This window comes from Rattus norvegicus, chromosome 7, assembly GCF_021556685.1.
Source record: "Rattus norvegicus strain SHRSP/BbbUtx chromosome 7, alternate assembly SHRSP_T2T, whole genome shotgun sequence".
Lineage (NCBI taxonomy): Eukaryota > Metazoa > Chordata > Mammalia > Rodentia > Muridae > Rattus > Rattus norvegicus.
The window spans coordinates 133766992-133773548 of record NC_141540.1 but is presented as its reverse complement, the minus strand read 5'-3'; positions in this window follow the sequence as shown (position 1 = coordinate 133773548).

The following is a 6557-nucleotide window of genomic DNA, read 5'->3' as shown; positions in this document are numbered from 1 at the left end:
CAGTGCATAAGACTGGGCTTCCAAAGCAGGGATAGAGTGATACAGAGCTGCGAGGAAGTAGGTAAGCAGTCAGCAGATTGATGAGAAGACACCCTCCTTTCTCACCACACCAACAACCTTAGCGTACCTAAGCACTTGTCTTTTCCAAGGGCCCTGACGATGGTTTCCCACCAGCTATGTGGGACTTACTTAGGGCACTTTGGGAACAAACCTGCGTGGGTTCACGAGAGGGGAGAGAAGAGCTCCAAATGCCTAGGACTAAATCTGTACTAAGTCCTGAGTTCGGCTCAGTTTGAAATGTCCCATGGGGTGGCTTTGGGCTTGCTGGAGAATTGCTAAACATGGGCCTCCACAAAGCAGTGCTTTGGTTTGTCAGACCTCGTGTGCCCAGTTCTACTTTCGAAGGTAGCAGGGTGTTTACTGATGGAGCGAAGCTCTGTTCTATGCTCACAGCCTTTGTGGATTTTGCCTTCCTACGAATGGGCACAGAGGGGGCTCTGTCCATCGTCAGGAATTTCTTTTGAGGAGAAGGCACCACCATTTTCCTCTGGAAATGAAGTTTAAGTGTCTGCCACTTGCGTTAACATAGGAACTCTAAAGAGGTTTTTGTATTTCCCATGTTCAATGGGTAAGACTCCAGAGTAGTTGGGCTCCTTCCTAAGAGGAAAAGAAATGGAGCTAGAAACACCACTAAGTTCTGGCAACAGTGGTAACACACTGCGTGACCAGGTCATGCCAAAGCACTAGGCTGGCCCCTACTCAAATGCTCTGTTTCCCCTAGCCACGTCAAAGGCAAGTGGGCTTGTTTTTTGTGAGAAAGATACATTTGTACACGTAATGCTGCATGTGTTTGGACCCTTTCCAAAACGATGAATTCACCAATGCTTAAAACATTTAGAAAGATCGTTTATGGGAGGCCGCATTAGCCATTTCCTGGCGGTGTAATGTGTTTCTGTTTGGGTTACAGTTCAGTTCTTGGCATCCTCAGCACACAGCAGTTGCAGAAGAGTCTTTGAATTAGTGTGAAACGACACGGTTTGTTTTGTTTATTAGACTTGGTCTTTACAAAGCTGGGGCGGCTCACTGCTCCCGAGCCTGTGGTGAACACTTGACTGTGATGGGCTGGAGGGGAAGAAAAAGAAACCCTGACGATCATTTCGACACTGGGTTTTTTCATTAAAAAGGAACGCAGCCAATTCCCCAGCCATCCCCTCTTCCTGCCGCCAAACAACAACAGAAAAACCCATCAAGAATCTACACTGAGTAAAACCCACTAAAGGGAGTCAATCCTTTGTGTCTGTGTCAAGTGTGGCCCACCACACCTCCACGTAGGAAGGTAGAAAAACAAAATTAGGCTCTTTGTAATTCCTGACATTGCTTATGATTGTTTGTCAAAGCAAGCAGCATAAGTAGGTTAGGATTTCCCCCTGTGGATGTGGAGACGTAGGCTACGGGGAGCCAATGCACGCGCATCCTGTAATATTTGACATCCCAGCTTTTACTCCTTAATTCAAAACCCTCTAACTCACAGAATCCCTCCCTTCAAGCTAGCCCCCCGGCAGATGTTTTATTACTTCTCTTCTCTCCCCTCCAGGGCTGTGCATTTGGGTAAAATATCACAAGCAGTGGCTGTTACGATATAAGCACTGCCAGCATAATTCTTTGAGGCAGTCAGAGGCAGCGTGACATGTTTAGGAGTCTCTGCCACTAGTGGGAATAAGCACACGGGTCCTTAGGCCTTCTGTGAGGATGGGCTCAGCGTGCACACACACTTGGCTAGCTTCCAAACAAAAGGCCTCTGGTGGCAAACAATGCATGCTTGGGAAGTGTGATGGTTTGTATATGCTTGACCCAGGGAGTGGCACAATTAGAAGGTGTGGCCCTGCTGGAATAGATGTGTCACTGTGGGTGTGGGTTATAAGATTCTCATCCTAGCTGCCTGGAAGCCAGTCTTCTGCTAGCATCCGCCAGATGAAGACAGAGAACTCTCAGCTCCTCCTGCACTGTGCCTGCCTGGATGCTGCCATGTTCCTGCCTTGATGACAGTGGAGTGAACCTCTGAAGCTGCAAGCCACCCCCAATTAAATGTTATTTTTTATAAGAGCTGTCTTGGTCATGGTGTCTGTTCATAGCAGTAAAACCCTAACTAAGACAGAAAAAGTCCCAAGGCAACCAGGATTCTTTCTTCCTTTTCTCCTCCTTATCTGTAATTGTAGGAGAAACATTGTATCCAAGATATGCTGATGACCTATGCTCCAATATCTAGGGGTGCTCTCTGGGTAGCACCCACAGGGGAGAAAGCAGCCTTCTTTGTTTCTGGTGCAAATGTTCACTGGGACTGTAGTCTTTTCCCAACAATTTCAGCTGTGGTCACTGTAGACAGTGTGCAGGTTGACCAGAAGGCTCTAAGACTCATTAGTAATGTGTCCAGAAAAGGAAAAAATACCTCCCCTAAGAGATTTTTCTACTCTGCAATTGCCTAAGTATATTTTGTTGTTTCTCTAAGTCAGATTTTTCTCAAACCCAGCAGGTTGAAGTTTGGGACTGGATCATTCAGAGTAGTGTTCTGAGCTTTGTAGGAAGCATCCCAGCCTGTCTGTCCTCAACCACTCACCTTGAGAATCTCAACAGTTAGTGTAGACTGAGACAGCGCCAAACTGCCCCCTCAGGGAAAATAATTCCCTCTTGAAAACCAATAAATAGACAAATTACAAGGCCCCCTTTTTTCTGACCTATAAATTAACTTTAATGACTTCAAATTAACACAAGATTTACTCACTCTCTCTTCTATGTCAAATATTCAGTTTTTTAAAAAATGTTTTTATTTATTTTATGTATATGAGTACCTTGCACCAGAAGAGGGCATTGGATCCCCTTACAGATGGTTGTGAGCCACTATGTAGTTGCTGGAGATTGAACTCAAGACCTCTGGTAGAGCAGTCAGTGCTCTTAACGGCTGAGCCATCTCTTCAGCCCTAAATATATAGTTTTTAGTACCGACTAAGAAGGACCTCATGGAGATATGTGTCTTCCTGCTTGAACTCTATTGAGACATCTTGGTGCTTACTGTGTACCTGCAGTTACCCTGGGTGGTTAAGTACATATCCACTGTCACCTTCCTCAGTGACTCTATACCAGTGGTTCTCAGCAACCCTTTAGTACAGTTCTTCATGTTGTGGTGACGCCCCCCCCCAACCATAAAATTATTTCATTGCTACATTATAACTGTAATTTTGCCACTGTTACAAGTTATAATGTAGATATCTGGTATGCAACCACCAAAGGGGTTTTGAACCCACAGGTTGAGAGCTCCTGCTCTATACAGATGGTGGTCAGGAATACAAAGGGCCAAAGGGACCTGATGTATTTCCCACATCATGATTGATCTAGAATCCTTATCAGTGTTGCTATTAAGACTATATTGGGCATTCTTCTATCTTGGATTTCTTTAGGTGCCTGTGATCTCCCTGGCATTGATGGCACTGGGCTCTCAGAGAGACATAAGCTTCATTCCATGACTGACCACCCAGCAGGGTGGGAACTCTGAGATTACATCTGCTTGTCTGATTGGCAGTGGGGACTTTACAAGAAGGGAGAAGGAGAAGCTGCTTGGTGGGCCGTGAGAGAAGGGGGATTTGTGATCTTTTGTGTGTCTCTTCTGGGCCTTATGAGGGAAAGTCGCTGTACTGTGTTTGGGGGATTTGAACTTGAAAAGGTCAGAGATCAACTGGCAGACAAGCTAGCTTCCATTATGTGTGCCTGTTCCTGCAAAGTCGCTCCTGAATCACCCTTGAGTGGATCCTGGAGGGTTCTTGTGAAAGGTGGCTTTGAGGATTTACTTCTGGGTGTGTCTAGACTTTACCAACCTCACAGTCACATGCGTTATTGAAAGCAGGGGGTTCTCTGTGGAGATGCTGAGTATGGTACAGTGAGAGAAAACTGGCTCCCCAGTCACAGCAAATCTGGAAAGGATAAGGTATATGGGCCTCTGAGAGAAGGAAAGAAATACAGGGATTAGAGCTCCCCTTTAATAGTGGAAAGAAATGAAACCTTGATGATCTAATGCTTGAACCATGAAAGATCAGTGTGTTCTGAATGAACTGGTTTGCAGAACTGTAACATACATGCGTCTGAGTGACTTGAAGTGACTAAATTTGTCATAATCTTTAGGAGTGGTTGTGGGGGTCGGTGGAGGTACATTGGAGGATTCCCTGGAATGGCACTGCTGAGCTAAATGATGGGTCTCTGTGGAACTTTATAAAAACTGTCCAGATGGCTTTCGGAGCCGGCTGCGCTCCTCCTGGCTTTGAAGCACAGTGACGCTGATTAAAAGACAGACTGGAGTATATCTGCCCACCCACGATCACTTCTGAGGAAAGACTTCCAGATTTGGAATTTAGTAAGAGCGAAAATCAGCAGACAAGCGTTTCTATGTTTGGCAATTTAAAGAGATGTTAGAACGATAGCTGCGGATGAGAGGTTTTCTGTAGGACATTGTGTATGGAATGTTTCCAGACAGTTACTGACGGCTGGGCTCACAGCCCAGTAGCAGCCAAATGAAACTAAAGGAAAACTCCATAGCATATGCACTCCAGCCGGCTGCCACACTTACTGGTTGTGGTTGTATTAGTCACTTTTCTGCTAATGTGATGAAATACCATGACCGAAGGTAACTTATAGAAGAAAGAGTTTATTTAGCTTATGGTTCTTGGGGCTAGAGTCCAGGCATGCAGGATCAGGGGTGGGGGCAGGGGCAGGGCAGGGGCAGGACAGGAGCAGGAAACTGGTTGGTCACATTTTCATTCACACACAGGATACAGAAAAAGATAGTGGGAAGCAGGTTAAGTGTCCAAACCCAAGAGGCCTATCCCCATAACCTTCCCAAACAGGACCACCAAATGGGAACCAAGTTTTAGATACATAAGCTTATGAGAGACAGTTCTCACTCAAACCACAAGGTGACAAACACCGGGGAGTAACTTTTATTAACAGTGGCACTCACTTTTTTTTGCCAATTTAGACACTGAATCCATTGAATTTTATTTGCATCCCTCTGTCATTCATATTCATATATATATATATATATATATCCTGATTTCTCTCTCTGAGCACCCTGTGACATTTCTGTGTGGTTTTGAAGAGTCCTAATGTCATAGAGAAAGAAAAACGAGTCACGGTTTGCTAAGAGTAGGTAGACTGGTGCTGCAGAGCTGCAGTTCGGGCTCTGCCTCAGGAGGACACTCGAATAAACCCAGAGTTCAATGCTGCAGTGTAGGGTTTGCAACGGGAGGGAACTCAGAACAACCTTGAGTTCGGCAAGGAGAAGGGAGGGCTTGTAGTCAAGAGGGAGGGAACGAGATTTACTGGGTGGGAACATCAGGGCAGAAGGAAGACTGTGCCTAAACTGACTTGACAGGATCCTTGTTGAAGAGCTGTGCAATAAGGTGCTGGCAGTGGTCCTGAAGTGCTTGGTGATGCATTCTAAGTAGGAGAGCTCTGCTGAGGTGTCTGACCAGGATTCTTCTAGCAGCTCCACAGAGCCAAGGTTACTCTCTAGAGGAGGAGAGGGCCCTGAGGGTCTGTTGGCAAAGCACCTTGCCTGATGATCTGATTGTTTCCAGGGACCCACAGAGTAGAAGAACTGACTCCTACGAGAGTCTCTGACCTCCCCCATGTGTACCATAGTTTGTGACACCTTGATTGGACTCCCCTTCTTCTCCCCAGAAATAAAACACAATGAAAAAAAATCATGAAAAGGTAAAAATTGTTATGGAATTGTAAGTAATTTGAATCTGAAAGATGGAGTGCTACTTAGGATTTCAGGAATTTTTCATCCTCGATTCTTTCTTTCTCAGAAAATAAGTTTTGATTTTTGTATTGCATTGATCTTGTATAAACCCTGTTTCTAAACTGAGCTAATGGAGAGGCAGTTTTTTGAGGAGGGGGTGTGAGGGTCTCTGTGTGCTCTTCTCTTGAGAACGAGTATGAACGATGTTCAGAGCAAGGCCAGGTTGGTACCCATGGCCCTGCGCCTGTTGCGTAGTGTGAACTGTGAGGGATGATGGATTTGGGGCGGGTAGGCTCTCAATTATTCTGGCCGCCGTGACGGTGGTTTGTCTAATTTTCTGCATCGTGTGGCAGTGGCACCTGCATGGTCTCTGATCCTCTGGTTCTGTTTCTGAAGATGGATTCATTTACTTAACATCTACTGGGGATGGACATGTCACAGTGCCTGAAGGGACAGCCACCCGGTGGGGTTCCAACGGCACAGCTGTGGGCAGATGTCCTTCTTTCAAGGTTCTGTTTCCACACCCAATGAGGCACCGGTGAGGTACAGTCACACCACATAAGAGTTCCAGTGGCTACGTGACACTTTTAGGAGGACAACCAACCTATTTCCCACTGCACAGTACTGTCTGATAGCAGCAGTGTGTGATGGACCCAATGCTGGTTTGTTGTTGTTAAACAGTTTTTCACTCATTCTTTGAGAATTTCGCACAATGTGTTTCAATTAAATTCACTCTCCACCAACTCATTCCAGTTCCACATTCCCTCCT